Source organism: Rattus norvegicus, chromosome 3, assembly GCF_036323735.1.
Source record: "Rattus norvegicus strain BN/NHsdMcwi chromosome 3, GRCr8, whole genome shotgun sequence".
NCBI classification, from domain to species: Eukaryota; Metazoa; Chordata; class Mammalia; order Rodentia; family Muridae; genus Rattus; species Rattus norvegicus.
The window spans coordinates 188374522-188391696 of record NC_086021.1 but is presented as its reverse complement, the minus strand read 5'-3'; the positions used below and the strand labels follow the sequence as shown (position 1 = coordinate 188391696).

Here is a 17175-nt window from a genome sequence, read left to right as displayed (position 1 = left end):
AGTCTGACTCCCACTCTCCTTGCCTAGCCCGGGTGCGACCGTCCCCGCGCTCGCCGCCGCCGCCGCTGCCTCCGCTCGTATCCGCGCTCGGCTCCGGCACCGGGCGATTATCACTGGGGCGCGCGGTGACGTCACCCGACACCGGCTCTGCCGCCTCCTCTCGGAGGTGTCCTTGAGAACTGAGGGGCACGCGCACCGCGTACACGCGCACTCACGCACCGCGCGACCCGTGCCTCCCGCGCACACGCTCGGCGTCCCGCTCCGCGCGCTCCTCGACTCACACGGATGCAGCCCTCGAACGCCTTCGATTGTGCCCGGCGCCCCGGGGTCACACGTATACGGAGAAACTGCCTCTTTGACACTCTCGAACCGCTCGTTCTGTCCTGTCGCACCACCCACGCAAAAGCTTCTCCCGCAGCCCACCGACCGCAGCTCCTCGACACCCACCAGCCACACCCCGCTGTGCAACGAACACACTGTGCCTGCCTCACACAAGCGGCTGGTCCTTCCAGAATAACCACTCAACACAGTGGCTTCTGTGCCCCTCTCTCCTGGGGAAAGAAAAGGGTCCCAGCCTCCTGCTGACGGCCCTATGTGGAGGAGGGAGTTAGACGTCTCCCCCAACTCCCATCAGAAACTGCTCCCCTCTTTCACCCTTTCCTAGCTGGGTAGTGAGTCCTTGCTTACAGGGATGGGAGAAGCTCAGTTCACACTTCACAGCTGACCGCAGTCAGGTCTACTCTTTGCAGCCTACTGAAGGGTGACTACCTTGATCTGGGCCTTTAGGGCTAGGGATCAGCTGCTTTCCAAAAAACGCCACTCCAGGCCTTCCCAGCGGGCCTTTGTTCCTGCAGACTGGAAGAACCACACAGAAGCAGTCAGGCCTCTATCCTATCTTTCCTCCTGGGCCAAACCAGCCCTTGACCACCTGCCCTCTAGCAGAAGCTAAGTACCCAGGCACACATTTTTCCCTCTCCCTTTCCGACCTTCTCCAGCCCAGTGGAAACCCCCTAAAGACACTCCACTGGGAAGGAGGTGATCTCCGGAGATCTCATCCCACTCCCGGAAGGTTCTCGGAGGGCCAGAATACTTCCCTTTCAACCCAAAATCCTTCCCTTTGCAGGTGTCAGTCTCAACCGTCGCTGGAAAATCCCCTCTTTCACAGTCAACTAAGCCCACCTTTGCTTATGCCCAACCCAAAGCCAAGGAAACCACCCACGGCCTGCCAGCACCTGCGGCCCGAAGGACACTGGCTGGTGGCTCAAAAGTGGAAGATTTAGACTACAAGCAGAGGCCGCTTCTCGTTAGAGCCAGCTTCTCTTTGCCTGACCAGCCGTCCCTCGCCTTAGCGGGTATTGGGGCAGGTCCCCAGCACTGTCCAAGACACCAAGCCCGCACGGTCTGCTGTCCATGGTGTAGACAGCAAAACCTGCCCGAACCGCTTTCCATCCGCGGAACCTGGATCCTCGCCCCGCAAAGGTGCTCCCAGGACAGCAGACCCTTTACCGTCCCTCAGCCCCACCCTCGGCTTTTGCAGTGGTCTAAGACATCTCCAATTCTAGCCTGCCCAGAGCTCGTTTCTATTCGGAGGATGCGCGGGGGTGGGGAAGGCACTCCCAAAGAGCCTTGGGTTTAGGAGCGCGCTTGCTACGGGGCCGGCTCCGTACAGCGACTCCTCAAAGACCAGTTCCTTTCCCAGGCCAAGGACCTCCCTTCGGCCTCCCCTTACTATTTGTGAGAGATATTTACACTAGGCCAGAGCGTGGTGCTTGGGGAGTCTGGGACAGCACCCCTTCCATGGGTCAAACCAAATTTAATTTTTTGCATCTCCGCCGAAACGTGCCTGCGCGTTTCCTCCTGGTACTCCTATGCACTCAGCCCGGAGCACCCGGTTTCTCTATTTCCAATTGCCTGCGTCCTGCCGCCCGGCCCTGAAGGGCTGGGGGAAGGGCTGTCCTGGGTGTGGGGGTGGAGCTGCCTGTGTGCTAAGAGAAGGGGCGCCCACCCCAAGCATTCCTCTGCCTGTTCCTTTGAGTCCGCCCGGTAGGGATCTTTTTGATGACCGAGAAACCTTCAGAGTCAACTTACTGATGCTGGGCCTTGGCTCAGGTTTGTTCTTCCCTGGACTTCCCATGGCCCAGCCTCACCTCTCCACGCTCCTTCTTCCCGGCGCAGCCGCCTCTCCCCAGCACACTGCGAGTTTGCATTTGTGGATTTATTTATTTGTTAGCTCCTGGGTACGTGAGGGAGAGGAAGGGGCACGAAGGTGGGGCGACACAGTCCAGTTGGCTCAGGCTCCAGGTTCCAGGCCGCTGCTCCGCGCGCACAAAGGCCATGCGCGCCGCAGCCCGGCAACTTTGAGACGGGTCAGGTGGCTCAGGCGGGGTGGGGGCGGGAGGAGGAAGGGAAGGGACTAGACCCCCTCCTTTCCCCTCTTGCCCTCCATCCGCGAAAGCTTGCGATAGCGTGGGATTAAACAGATCAACAGAAAACCGTGGAGAACTCCCTCCCTTTCCGCCCTTTCTTCTTCGTCACACCACCGCCCCCTCCTCTGCAGGAGGCTTGTCATTCCTCCAGAAAGGGGAGGGGCCCTGGTCCACATCTGGGAACAGCTGGCCCACAGTCTCTTGACCCTTGATCCCACCCTGGCTGTGAGGAGAGGAGGAATGGAGGAAGAAGGCCTTCAGACTGCCACAGGGTCCACAACCCCCCTCTACATGCATGACCTGGGGAGGGAGTTGTAGGACAGATGCAGGGCCCACAACACAGATGTGGCCAGCAGAGGGAAGAAGGGATCAGCTTTGGTAGACTGGGTGCAAGGACTGTAGGCCCAGCTGCAGCCCCAGGTCCCTCTGCAGGTTTTAAATGGTTCATAGCTTCTCAGATCGAGCACGGTGGTCAAGGCAGCTTGAAGGCCTTCACACAGGAATGTCACAGGCCTCAGCCCCTTCATACCCAGTACAGGTGGCCTTAAACCTCTCTCCTGAGGGCAGCTTGTCTCCTGATACATCTGGAGATGAGACTGAGGCTCTCAAAGCAGGGTGTGTACTTGATACTCAAGGGGAGAGGCTCCGGAAGACAACCCCCACCCCAAGGTACCTGGGGACACTTCACTGCCTGCTTTATCCTATGAGAGTATAAGGATGAGTGGCTCCCACCCAACACTCCGAGGGTGTGCTTTCCTTCTGGAGATGCAGCTAACCTTGGCTGCCCTAGGCTGTGGTCTGGGTGGGGCCAATGGGAAAGGAAAGATCTTCTGGCCTTGCTCCTCCTAGCCCTTTGTAGAGGTGGGGGGCGGGACCCCCACCATGACTGAGTGTTGAAGGCGGAGCTAGCACTACAAAGACTGCAATTGTGAGTGAGGCCATGGTGGACAATGGAGGGGGGGTAAACAGAGGCCTGGGCCCTCCACATGGAAATGAGGCCAAAGCCCCCTTTTCTCCCTCCTTTCCCTCCTCCTCCCTGAGTAGAGTGAGCACCGTGGACAGAGCTCAGATGAAAACCCAGGAAGTGAAATTCATCTTGGTCCGGGGGGGTCCCCCAGAAACTCCACCAGGGCCTTCAACACTGCGTAGACTCGGAGAGCCAGGTAACGGCAGGCTGGGGTGGGGGTGGGGAGCGAAGGAGGAGTACAAACAGGAGGCATTGTTGCATCTGCAAGGGCTGACCAGGGCAGGACAAAGACCGAGGGATCCAGACTGAGCCGCTGGCCTGTGGCGGGCAGCGGCGGGAACAGTCCTTTTGTTCCTCGGGGTCCAACATTTTGCCTATCCTTGGCTAGGCTCTGGTGCTCCTGTGAATCCCATATTTCCAGGTGACTCATTGGCCACCCACCGTGGCAGAGATGGCACACTCTCCTCCCTCAACTCTGTACCTTTCAGAGTGGGACTTGGCTTTTATGAAGAAAACTTCTCTTTACTTCTAGGGCAAGCCTGAGACCCCAGGCAGAATGCTGTGAGAGGATGTCTCTACCCCAGGGATATTTTTTAAAATTTTTTAATAAAAATTACACTTAAAGTATTTACTCTTTGTTTGTTGTGTACATGCATTGAGGGAATGTGCCACAGTGTGCACGTGGAGGTCACTCGAGGGAATCCATTATCTTTTTCCATTATGCAGACTCAAACTCAGGCTTGGAAGCAAGTGTCCTCTCCTGGTGAGCCATCTTACTTCCACCTAGGAACCTTAATGTCAATAAAATCATCTGGGAGCTAGGAACGAGTACTGCTCCTATACTAACCAGAAGAATGGGTCAAGCATCACAGCAGGAGCTTGGGGAGGATGCTTTCTGGTTTCCTTGGAATTCTGAAGGGTTTCATAGGCCCAGTCCAGGCACTGAGACCTTTTGACAAGGTTACCCCTCAGGGCCCCTCAGAGGCCCCTTCTTTTAGAACCTAGGCCACAGGGCAGCCGGAGAGCCTGAAGAGCAGAGGTAAGGATTCCTGGGAGTCTGAGAGTCTCCTTCACTGGAACCTTCGCCTGACTGATCATCTTAGAAGCCAGGCAGTGGAAAGGTGGAGTAAAGACATCCTAATCCCAGAGCATTTTCTCCCTTTTTCCTTGCTGAATATGCACAGGGCAGAGTGCTCCATGCTATCTCTGCTGCCCCCACAGTTTACAGTCTGATCTCTGAGTAGGGTAATAGAGAGCATTCCTCCTGGACCCTGTGCTGCCATTCTTAGCTGAGCACCCTCCCAAGTGGCAGAGGGAGCTCACACTCTGCACCAGAAATGCCCTGCATTGTGCCTGGCCCCTTGGCTCACTGTCTCATTCCTTGTAGGTTCTCAGAGATCCCCAGACCTCAGGGACCCTCTAAAGGGAACCCTGATCACATGATACCTGCAATACTGAGCTGGTTTCATCCAGAATCTCAGACGGAACTTTCCCAACAGTGGCTTGCCTTGGAGAATCCCTTTCTTGAGCTACAGGGCTGTCCTGTTAAGCTGAGCTGTGAAGGGGCTTGCTTCAGCTGGTGCCTCTGTAACATGTCTGGCTGTGTTCTCCCTCCTAGCCAGCCTGCTATCCTCCCAAGGTGCCTATCACCATTTGTCTCTAAGCACCTGCACAGGCTCAGCCAGTTGGGTCGGGCTGCTGTCCAGTCTACAAAAGGCTCCTGGGAAGGTCCAGGGATTGCTGTCTGACAGTAGAGCACCAACCCTTCCTGCACTCCTTTTGGGTATGCCCACCCCGTAATCAACTACCTTAGGGTTGCCCATTCTAGGTTACCATCTGGGCTAGGCCTCTGGAAGAGGAGAGAGAGGGATGGAAGGGGAAACACAGGTATCAGGATTGGCTTTGAAGTGAACAAAAGCCTTGGCCCCTCCTACTCTTGTTATGAGGAAGGAGTCCAAGAGTCCTGGTCAGTGGTGCAGAGGCATGAGGCCACATGCTGTAATCACTATAGGGAAGGAAGGGAAGGAAGTGGGACTAGTCTATGACTGGTGCTCAGTCTTCTTATGTGGGGAGTCTAGAAAGAACGGTCTTGTCTAGCCTAGACAGAAAAGGCACAAGGTGTGTGCAGAGAAAAGCCCTCATCAGGTTGACACTCACAGGTGCTCTTTGGCATCCCCTCATCAGTCTGGACCATGGGCAAAAGCAATTTGGACTATTTGTTCATAATTGTGTTCATTTCAAGGTATCATTCATTTAGGGCAAGCAGTAGAGGTAAGTCCACTAATAGCAGAAATCAGCTCTCTTTAAACACACAGCTACTTAAGCAAAGAGAGTGGATGGAGGAGATGTGAGGTCAACAGAGAAGGGGGTGGTGTCTGTTGTGCAGGGTCCAGGGGTGTGAGAACAGCTGGCAGGGACTTCTGTGTCCCCGGAGGGTCTCTTCACCTCTACACAACGACTCCTGCCAGTAGTAGCATCTCACATTCTACTTTGTAACTTTTGAAAATCTACTGTTTCTTTTTCCCTGGAGGGTATTTGGAGGGCTCTTCTGGAGTTGCTCCTGATACATCTGGAATAGGTGTAGAGGGGAGGGAATTGACCTGGAGTCTCCCACAGCACTGGCCTTGTTATTGGAGGCCCCTCAGACTGGACAGTGCACAGAGGATGCTGTTTCTGGTGGGAGACCTCTGGAAGTCTAGTTGTCTTCCCTAAGCTCCACAGACTGGCTTCCAGAGACTCAAAGACAAGAACCATCATAGGATTGATGATGGGTTAAATGATTCCCCAAGATCCTAGAACCTGTAGGGTGGAAGGAATGCCTTGAGAAGAACAGGCAGATGAGGTTTTGACAGCTGTCCAACTGGTTGATTTATATAGGGCATCCCAAAAGCAGGCCCTGACACTGGGGCTTTATGGGACCCATTTTGATACAGGGGGGCAGGTGAGATGGGTAGATTTCTATAGATCGAGGGATATAATTTAGTGTGCCTTAGCCCAGGAAAGGTAAAAGAATGTTTATAGACAACAACCCAGAGGAGTATGATGTATAGTTCTGCTCTGCAACTCCTAAAAGAAAGATGCTGTGAGAGAGTGGACGAGGGCTGGCCAAGTCCTTGCCTGGGAGCCTCCCTTGCCAGGAGCCTAGGGGTCCCTCCTCCCGTTGCTCATTTCTGAGTGTCTGCTTAGGTCCCCTGAGGCCTAGATAGGACCCAGTCCACCTGTTCATTCTGTGCTTGGTATCTACTCTCTATCCATGGGAACAGATGTGAGCCCACATGGCGAGCAGGTCTATTTACACAAGGGTTTTGTACCGCTCAGCCTGGAATATGGGGATTCTTAGTCCCATTGCTGCCCCCAGGGCCCCTGTCCTTGGTAGCCCTGGTGATACACCCTCTTCCAGGCCAGCTTCAGTGTGGGTACCGCAGCCAGGGGAGTCTAGAGGCTCTGGGTACAGAAGAACTTCACCCTCTGTAGGTAGCAAACCCCAGCCGCCATCTGTAGAAGTGCATTGGTTCTGAAGAGGGAATGGAAATTGTTACCGAAAGGTGCAGAGCTTAGAGCAGGGAAAGGAGGTACGTGCTACCATGAGCGGCACAACCTCAGCCACACACTTGCCACATACCATTCCCGAGTTTCCTGCTAGAATCCCCAGGTGTGGCATGGGGAGGGCAGATGTTCCAAGGCTCTGCCCACAGTTTCCCTGATGGTTTTCTGCTCTCCCTGTCAGACCTCAGCCTTCTCCATGGGCAGATAGTTACTGGATCAGACATTCACAGATGGGAGGCCTTCTCTGGGGATTATGGGTCTCATGAGACTGGAGTAAGAAGTGCTATCTGGGAGTTGGTGTAGCCCCTTACTGCCATTCTAACTTCCTCACACTGTCTTACCTTATAGAAACTCTGTACATAGCTGGGAAATGAAGACACACCCATATTTCAGGAGGTTTATATAGACCTGTCCTACAAGAGCTCTTTCTGGATTCCTAACTCTTCCTCTAGCCCCATGTCTACCCCTCCAAGTACTCCCTGCTCCCTTGTCTCCCCTGCCCCTCCCTGCCCCTCTGCCCCTGGATCTCTTTGTCCTCACACCCATTACTACTCACAGGCCCAACTACAGGAACTGGGCATTGTTTTCCAGGATTCTCCTCAGCTTCTTGAGAGATATATCTGTTCCTCCGGTCAGTCAGCGTGCTGTTGGCCGTTCCCTGCCATAATGTCAGTTGTTCGGAATCAGACAGGCTGAGAATGTTTCCACTTTGTCATTGGCTGTTCTGACCCACAGAGGAGACAATAATGTCTGCCTCCTGGGGCTTTCCAGCAAATTTTGGAGTCACAAAGACAGAACCTGTCTCGAGGAGGATGGGGGAAAAGGGACAGCTGTCCCACTTCTGTGAGAGGAGATCTTAACAAGAGCTCACGCTTATGACACTGTCGGTTCTGAGGAGCTTGGCTTATTGAGACCCCGTTTCTCCAATACTGAGGGATTAGGCCTTCCCCAGAGCACTGGCTTCCATGGAGCTTGGAAAAGGAGACTCCAAAGTGGCTGGTCCTCAAATGTAGGTAACAGAGGCCCCACAGTTCCAGGAGAAGGGACAGTGAAAGCCGAGGAAGGAGCAACTTTTTCCTCTGGCTCAGCTACTCTTGAGGATGCAGGGGGAACCTGGCTTCTTCCTGGCTCAGCCACTCCTGAGGAAGCTAAGGGAAACCGGGGTTTCCACCCATGTGGAAACAGGGTGCTTCGGCGGGTGGGTGCTGTCCAAGGTGCTGTCCAGCCTAGAGGATTCTCTACCTGCCTGAAGAAGGTAGGTAGTTCTCAGGCAAGGCAGGGTCATTTGACAGGAGCAGCAGTACACCCTGGGACAGCCACATAATATAGAGATAATATTTTCAGGTCTTCTGACTCACCGCTGGACTCCTGAGAGGCAGGACCGTTCTTTTTTTTTTTTCAAATGTATTTATTTATTATATATGAGTACACTGTAACTGTCTTCAGACACACCAGAAGAGGGCATCAGATCTCATTACAGATGGTTGTGAGCCACCATGTGGTTGCTGGGAATTGAACTCAGGACCTCTGGAAGAGCAGTCAGTACTCTTAACCACTGAGCCATTCCTCTAGCCCAAGGCAGAACTGTTCTTTTTTTTTTTTTTTTTTTTTTTTTTTCCGGAGCTGGGGACTGAACCCAGGGCCTTGCGCTTGCTAGGCAAGCGCTCTACCACTGAGCTAAATCCCCAACCCTGGCAGAACTGTTCTTACACCAACCTTATAACCTGGGCCTGTTAGGGACAGGGCCTTGGTGTGGGACAGTGACTGAAAGCTCCCTCCAACCCTTATGCAGTTACGGTATTTGTGTGTCCCTTGACTCTGCTATGGGTGGCAGGGAATTTAGAGGACAAGGAAGGGACAGGCTCTCTAGGGCTATCTTCATTGCTGTCATCACCAACATCAATCTCTCCACCCTAAGTCCTGACTGAGCTTCAGGCCTCCTCCTATTTGTAGGTTCCTATTCCTCTTGATCAGAAAAGACATGAAAGTGGTTTCCAGAGCACTTGGGAGACCACCCCCACCATAGAGGCAAGGGAGACAGGTGCTGACAGCCAGGTAAGAAGCAAGGCAGAAAGGCACAGGCCAGTCTTTCCCTCAAGAAAGATCAGAGGTCTCAGCGGGAAGGTGGAGAGGAACACCACGAGGTTGGGACTCAGGTGGGTCTTCTGAGTCTCACTGGGGTTTCTTGTATCTCAAATTGGGCTTCTGGGTTTCAGATGAAGCATCTGAGGGCTCAGCAAAGACACTGGAAGGTCAGGCGAGACAGACATCTCTCTCTCTCTCTCTCTCTCTCTCTCTCTCTCTCTCTCCTGAATACCTGAATATACTGAACAGGTGCTCTACCACTGAGATATATATCTCTTGTCTTCTTTTTGCCTTTATTTTGAGACAGTCTCACTAATCTATCTGCCCAGGCTGGTTTTGAACTTGGAATCCTTCAGTCTCAAATTCTGAAGTAGCTGAGATGAGAGGGCTATGCTACTGAGCACATCACGACTTTCACATTTTATTGTCTCTTGCCAGCAAAAGCTTCCATACTGCATGATGGGGATGCCCTGACTGAGGAAACTGAGGTTCGGTGGTGGCAGTCAGCCTCAGAGTTGGTGTCTATCTGAGGTATCAGGATTAAGGCTGAGTGACCAGAACTTCCTCTGTAGTGCAGCCCTGTGAGTTCCTCCTTTGCTCTTGTGCTTCCCCCTCGCTATGTAGGTTGTGACCCTTACAACATCCAGTAGACCCACCCCTAGTGTGGCTCAAGGCAGAAGGCTGAGTTGGAAAAGAGCAGCGAGAGCTGCATATAACCTGCACTGCTTGAAACTTATTCACCACTCACCAGGCTGTGAATGGGACCTGGGTGGGTGGTGAGGAAGGGCGGCTTGGGCCATGAGATGATTGCTCTGGAATCTTGGGAATGAATGACCATTGTGACTCTAGCATCTATGGGACCAGACTTTGTCATAGTGCATTCATTACCTACTGGACAATGGACTGAGTGGGTACAGGATTCAGAATCCATAAGGGATCCAGAATGTGACTCCTGACTTCCTGTGGTCCAAGACTGGTCAGCTCACTAAACACATCAGGGATGGTGACTGGATATCTGGGTGTCTGTCTGAGTGACAAGGCTGAGATTTAATCAAAGACTGAGCCCTGACTATTAACTGGATCCTGCTGTGTCCATTTCACAGATGGGAAAACTAATACTGCAGGAGCAGCCGATTCGATTTCCATCTGCCCAGCAGGGGTTGCCTGCCAGTGATGCCCTCTTGTGATCTGTACAGACTAGCTAGGAATTGTCTATTCAGGTATGTCACCAAGAGAGGAGCTATTTGGGGAAGGTAAAGCCCCTTCTTCTCTGTTCTGTTTCAGATGGTCTGCGTCTCCCAATCACATACATTCTCCACCATGCACTCTTCCTGGACTCTCATCCCCACTTTGCTCTTCAACAGGCACTCCCCCAGAGAAGGGAGATTCCAGTATTGGAAGAGAAAGGGTGGCCCCACAGTACTGAAGGAGGAATTTTCTTTCCTGGCCTCGAGCTCCTGTACATCAGGACATCACTACCCTTGGCCATCAATCCTGCTACCCTGCTAGACTAGTTCTGAGCAGAGGCCAAGAGGAAAGGTTAAAGGTTAAAACCTCCAGGCCTGGTGTTAAGTACACTTCACACCGGGAAAAGACCACAGACTCTGCCGCACCCAGACAGCACATTTCACAGTGGGGAACTGTGCTGTCGAGAGAGGCAGAAATGACAGCCTTACGTATCTTCCTTGTTTTATTAATATGAAAACCACACAACATAGTGGTATTTATTTAGTCTCAGTGTTCTGAAAACATCAGCACTAGTTGACTTGTTTAAAAAAAATTTGTCACCCCTGAAAAGTACCCTAGTAAATAATCAGTGTTTACCGCGGACATCCGGGCCCCGGCTCTGCCATTCACTGTATCTGAACTGGAAAATTCCAGTGCTTTCTAGTGAGTGGGTGAGTAGGACTGTGTGCTGTGTCATCTAGGCTGCAGCAGGTGTGTGTTCCCTTCCACAGCCAACTGGTGCCCATGTTAAGGGGCCATATTTTACTCGCCCACTCATGCATTCACAGAATGCTTCAGCATTTCTGCTGCTGGGCACAAGTGTCCTGAGGTATTTGTGAAAGCTACTTTACTCTCGTGGGTCTACCTTGGGAGCAGAATTGGTACACCATTGCTGTCTTCAGACACACCAGAAGAAGGCATCAGATCCCATTACAGATGGTTGTGAGCCATCATTCGGTTGCTGGGAATTGAACTCAGGACCTCTGGAATGCAGTCGGGAGTTCTTCACTGCTGAGCCATCTCTCCAGCCCCCTCTATTCAACCTTTTGAGAAAACATCAAGCTGTCTTTTGGCCACCCCTTCCTGTTGTCCAGCGTCTCGTGGGTGTCATTCCAGACCTCACCACTAGGTTTACTCCAGATGTTCTCTTTTCCATTTGTAGGGAGGCCTGACTTTAGAAGGAATCTAGTGTCAGCCACACCCATGCTGGATATAGGAGTTTCCTGGGTCTGGGAGTCTGTCCAGACCTGGGCCAACCGTCTGTAAATGGGAGCTAGAAATGAGGACCCTTGACCCTGTGAACTTTGTCCTATGACTGCAGTTGCCCTCACTTCCTGGTCTGGTCCCCATGGCAGGGGCCGTGTGTGTGGCCTTTAACCTTGCTGCCTTCCTGTGGCTATTGGAACAGTTTCCCACACTATATAGTCAGAAAAACTACTCTGTCTCTCTCCCTCCTGCAGGTCAGATGTCAGTGGGCGTCCCCAATCCTGCTGTCCCTTGTTTCCTTTTAGCACAACCTTTCGATTGTCATCACCGATGAGTAATGTGGAAAAACCGGTATTAACCCAAAACTACCTCAGGCTTCCTCAGTTTCCTACAACGTCCTCACCTGAGGGTGCACTGGTTAACTTAGTCATCAGATCTCCTGGGCTACTCTGGGTTGCAGCAGCATCTCAGATGTTCTCATCATGGACAACCGGATACTCCAGGAGGACAGGATGATAACTCATGGAACTTGCCTGCTGATATTTGTCTCAGATTTGCTCCCAAATGATCCTGAAGGCATCCTTAGGGGAGCATGGCAGAGGCCAAGTGACCTTCTTTACAGGCATTTGAGAAATGCAAAGACTCTGGCTCTTGTAATAGGTCCCTAGCCAGCATCTCCTGAGTATCTATGTGTACAGCCTGGGCAGGGTTGGGGGTCCAGGGGATGACCCAGGTTGGCCTATATCCAGAGTATAGATGACAGGGTTTCCTCCTGATGAGGCACTGGCAAAAGATTCTGGCCAGAACGGGGACCATCTAAGCAAGCGATGGCTTTTAGAGACAGCCAGGGGCGTGGCTATCCTCCCTGCGTTCTAAGCTTGCTTACCTGCGTGAGCTCAGGTCTCTGTCAGTGGACTCTCATGCCTCAGTTCTTCCATTGAGCATATCCAGGGTGTGAACCCTAGAGCAGTGGGCAAGGAGAGGGCCCCAGGATGTCCCAGTGAGACCTCCACCCACTAATCTCTGCATGAACCTGAGGAGCGAATTAGCCGTGTCTGCATTTTTCCCAGAGGACCTTGGCTTCTTCTGCCCCCTGCGGCATCTCTGATGCCCACATCTCAGCATCCAAGTTAAATCGTGCCAGTGACTCGGTGCTGTGGTCTCTTTTGGACATCTGGATAGCAACCTGGGCTGTGGGTAAGCAAGTTTCTGAGAAACTAGCAGAGATCCGTCTTGGATCCCTGGTTGAAAGGATCTCCTGCCAGACCTGTACACACCTTGTGAGTGGGAAAGGCCTTGGTGGAGCCCTGAAGAATCCCCAGTCTCCCAGACTCTTGTCCTCACCTCAGACACTGGGATCTATACTTTCTTGATTGGTTGTAGATTTATTTTTGAAGCCATGCAGGGGTTAGGGCAAATAAGGTCATCAGAAGTGACCAGAAAAGAATGGAACAGACAAACAAATAAAAGGCAGAACAGACCAGGGTGACTCTTCCCCTACCTGCCCCGTTGTGGAGTCTGCCTGTGCTTCAGGCCTAAATTTCCAACCCATCACAGGACCCGTACTTCATAGATAGTAATTCATGCAGAAGCAGTCGCTTCTTGGACTGATTTCCTCACCATTCCGACTAAGACCTAACCTGCTGAGAAGGAGGTAGGACTGTGGCCAGGAGGGAGGTCCCATCGGAGTAGAGTGGACCTAGGCTGTTTATTAAACATTGTCTTCAGAGCTGCTAAACCCTTCAGGGCCTGAGGTCATTGTCCGGGTGCCTGTCCACAGTCACTGAGAGAGGGAAGATGACTAGACTGTCTGCAGGGACCTCTCCTAGTACTAAGCCTGATGGGAACTGGACCTCATGTGGTCCAAGGGGGACAACATGGTATGCTCCGTGCACAAGTCAAGGAAAAATTCCACAGAATCAACCCTGAGCAGTGCCAGGACCCCCGTGGTCATGCCAGGACTGGCTAAATGCAATCAGGTAGGTTAAAGACCGCAAGACAGTGTGGGGAGCCACCCCTGCCCTTTCCTGCACTGCCCTACCCTGCCCCGAGGTCGCTAAATAGTTAAAAGAAAAGAATCAGGGAAACCAAGCTGTCAAGTAGTTAATTGACTTTTCCTCAATCAGCTCAATGAATATTCATGAGGTGGCTGGTCCTCCTCAGGGTGCTGTTGTCGCTGCTGCAGCTCCTCTTCCTCAGAGCTGACATGACATCCTGCGCCAGCCTCTTCCAGCCCACAGTTGGCCCTGATTGGCTCAGCTGCACTCTTGAAAATGCCATAGCAACCCTTGGCTGGTTGCCTAGCAATCCTTCCTTCTCTTCCTCTCTCACCCCCTCCTAAAACCTAAGCCAGTAATCCATAGGCTTAGGGTAGAAGTATCTTCATGTATGGTGAGTGTGTGCACACAAGTATATGGATGCGTATGTGGGGGTGTGCGTGTGTATAAGTGTGCAAGAGGAGAAGGCTGAGGGGACCCTCTCCTTTCGGTTACTGTCCTGGTTCCAGTGCCACAGATAAAAGATACGGGCATAGACTCCTGGCCAGGCAGGTCATCTTGGGATGTTCACCACAACACCCAAAGCCAGAACCCTCTATCCTGAGTCCACTTCCCAGATATTGTGGGACCCAGGGTTTATCTCCAATAGTTCCTCAAAGGTGAGAACCAAAGGTGTCCTCAACTGAAGTTACTATCCAGCATGAGGGCCTCTGTTCTGTGCATAGCCTGGGCAGAGAGGCCTAGGTGCCCTGTTTTAGGAAGCCGCTGTCTGGGATGGTAGATGCACCCTAAAAGCCACGTGGGTCATCAGGTGGATGTCCCTGGGGTAGACGCATTAGAGTAGTCGCCAAGAGACTGTGGAGCTGAGCATTGGCCCAGGAGCATTGTGGACATTCTGACCTTTGTACCGCCTTCCATCCTCTGCCCAGGTCTTGGAGGGTGTGTTGTGCTCAGTCCTGGGCCTGCCTTCAGCGGACACTTCCTATGGGTGTCAAGAAAAGGGTCAGATATAGGGAGGGGAGCAGAGGATACCACAGATTGGTGTTGGTTTTGTTTTTTGCCTACATGGAAGATTTGTGGAGGTGTCATCCCAGGGAGGTAGGCATGTCGCCTAGACCAACAGACACTGGTGTTGACATAGAGGGGCACTGATCTAGGCCTGACTCTTATTTAGGGTCTATGGATAGGGTGTCAGAGGGGAGGACGTGGGAAGTCAAGGTGTAGAATCCTATTAGCCTCACCTGGGGCAGGCTAGACAGTCTGGTCTGTGTGTTCATATCAGGGCATTCTGTCCACTGAAGATGCTGTGGGGGAGGCCTGGTATAATTCCTAAAATGATGTAGGGGATAATGATTGTTTTTATGAGAGAAGATAGGTAAAAAATGACAATAAGTACCCAGGGGACTGTGCTACATTCTGTAACAAGATGTCACAGCAACGAGCCCTCTTTTGATATCAGCAGCATGTCAGGATCAAGAAGCCAGTGAACTGAGGCAAAGTCAATTGCTGTCCCCCATACTCCCAAGTTAAAATGAACTACATATGCATGAATGCGCCCTACGTGGGGTGTGCATGCCACCCCGTGTGTACCCAGGTGCGTGAACATGCACATACATGGGCATACCATTGCATGCCTGCTCAAGGGTGACTGACTATGCACACACGTGTGGATATGTGTGTATGCCTATGTATACATGCCCGTGTATGAACATATGCATGTGTATGGATATGTATGCATGCACGCGTGTGCGCATCTATTTTTGTATTGATGTGTCCACAGACATAAGTGTGTGTGCATGCTTGTGCATATATATTTATGTGTGAATGTTTGCCTCCACATAGCTGTGCATGTGTGCACATATCTGCATATGTGTATAAATGTGCATGGACTACACTCTGGCGTGTTGAGTGACAACAACTGATATGGACACTTTATTTTTGACCAGTGAAAGCAACACTCCTGGGCTCCCTGCTGAGCCCTGCTCTGGTTTCCCTGTTAAACACAGCAAACGTGCGTCTCCAATAAAAAGCTACACAGCAACTTAATCTTCAATCGATTGCAAAGAAAGGAAAATAAGACCCTGCTCCCTGGGGCCCAGGCTGCCTGATAGGCAGTTGTTCCTGATATAGAATGTGGGCGATAGATGCATTAAATATAAATGGAGATACAGGGGCGATCGATAAACCCCGCTTCCTCCATGCTAATTGAAAACCGAGTCAAGGTTTGATTAATGTGGAGGTCCTTTGGGTGTAGCAGAAGCCTCGAATCAGTTCATGGCGGGAGCTCCCTCCCCACTGACAGTCAGGGGCTGTGCTGCATTTGGGGCAGTAGGTGAGGTTTTTTCCAGCCAGACCTAGAGAAACAGGGTTAGCCATTATTGGGAATAACATTATTGAGGGTGGTCAGCCTGTGAGGAGGGGGTGAGGATGATGGTTCCCTCCCCTTCTCAGAGGAGAAAGGTAATTTTTGTCTGGAGACCACAGTGGGTAGGATTCGGGGTGTATGAGGACTCCTAGTGGTAGGGTATCTCCAGGGCAGTAAGGGAGGCAGGCCGCGGAGACAGCTGGAGTCAGAGTGCTCGACCTGGCACTGATGTAGAAGGCAGAGAACCCTGTCCTCCGGGGAGTCTAGATACTCACGAATCTGCTTCCCGGCACTCTTGTAGACCACATCCAGGTACCTAAGCACAGGACCTCACATCAGCACGGAGGAAGGGGTAGTCAGTCAGACATTCCACTAAGTCACACAGGATCGCACTCCTACCCCAATGAAGGGACATGCGAATGAAGTTCACACTTGGGAGTCCGCTTCTGGGGAGGCTAAAGGATCGTGGGTTCCCAGAAATAGCTGAGTCCCTCTGAGCCCACCTAGGAGAGTGGGGCACTCCACAGTGTGTCTGGGCTATATTTGCTGCCCTGGGATTTGGGGAGCTGAGTACTTTCTTGAGGCTATGGTCCTCAGTGGGATACCTTGTGTGCAAGAGAGAGAACCTGTGGAAAAGGAGGTAGATAAATCACGCACCCCATGTCTTCCTTTGGAGGTATGGATAGTCCCAACCAAAGGTCACAGGAGAGGGTACAAATGGTGCCAGGGTTGGCCCTTTGACCCACTGCCCTATATATAGATTCCTTGCTTAGCCTGGGAGTCATAAGCTCTGGTTTTGTGGGTTAGGGCTGCTAGGGTATCTTCAGAGGATTTGCTGCCTGCATGGGTGTGGTAAACTTGTGTGCATATGTGTACAAGTGTATGGTATAATATAGCATGCTATTGCTTGAACATATAGTATCTCACATTAGGGGCCTGATCTTTTTTTTTTTTTTTTTTTTTTTTTTTTTTTTGATTTTCAAGTCCTTTTATTTCTTTCTTTTTTTTTTTTATTTATTTTTTTTATTTTTTGGGGCCTGATCTTCAAATAGTGGTGTTGCATTGGGTGGAGCCGAAGACTGTAGGAGGTGGGGTCTGGCTGGAGAAAGTAGACCATGTGGGGATGGCAGGGGAGGAGAATAAGGGTACCTAGTGATACCACCCCTCCCCCATTTCTCATGTGTGCCGTGAGATAAGCATCCTCTGCCAAAAATTCCGGAGGCCATGAAGCAGTAGGCACAAGTGACATGGAATAAATTCTCTGAAACCAGAAGCTGAAATAAATATTTTTTCCTGCCAATCATTTTGTCACAGAAGGAGAGACTAACACAATGGCGTCACCATGGAAATCAGGGG

At 51.8% G+C, this 17175-nt stretch overlaps 1 long non-coding RNA gene across 1 annotated transcript; it reads left to right on the top strand.

Moving 5' to 3' along the window:
- The first annotated feature begins 9921 nt into the window (after positions 1-9921).
- On the top strand, positions 9922-16748 carry LOC120101832 (uncharacterized). Its single transcript, XR_005502882.2, has 3 exons — positions 9922-10000; positions 10128-10244; positions 11712-16748. It is a non-coding gene; the product is annotated as an uncharacterized LOC120101832 (long non-coding RNA).
- Positions 16749-17175: the final 427 nt, after the last annotated feature.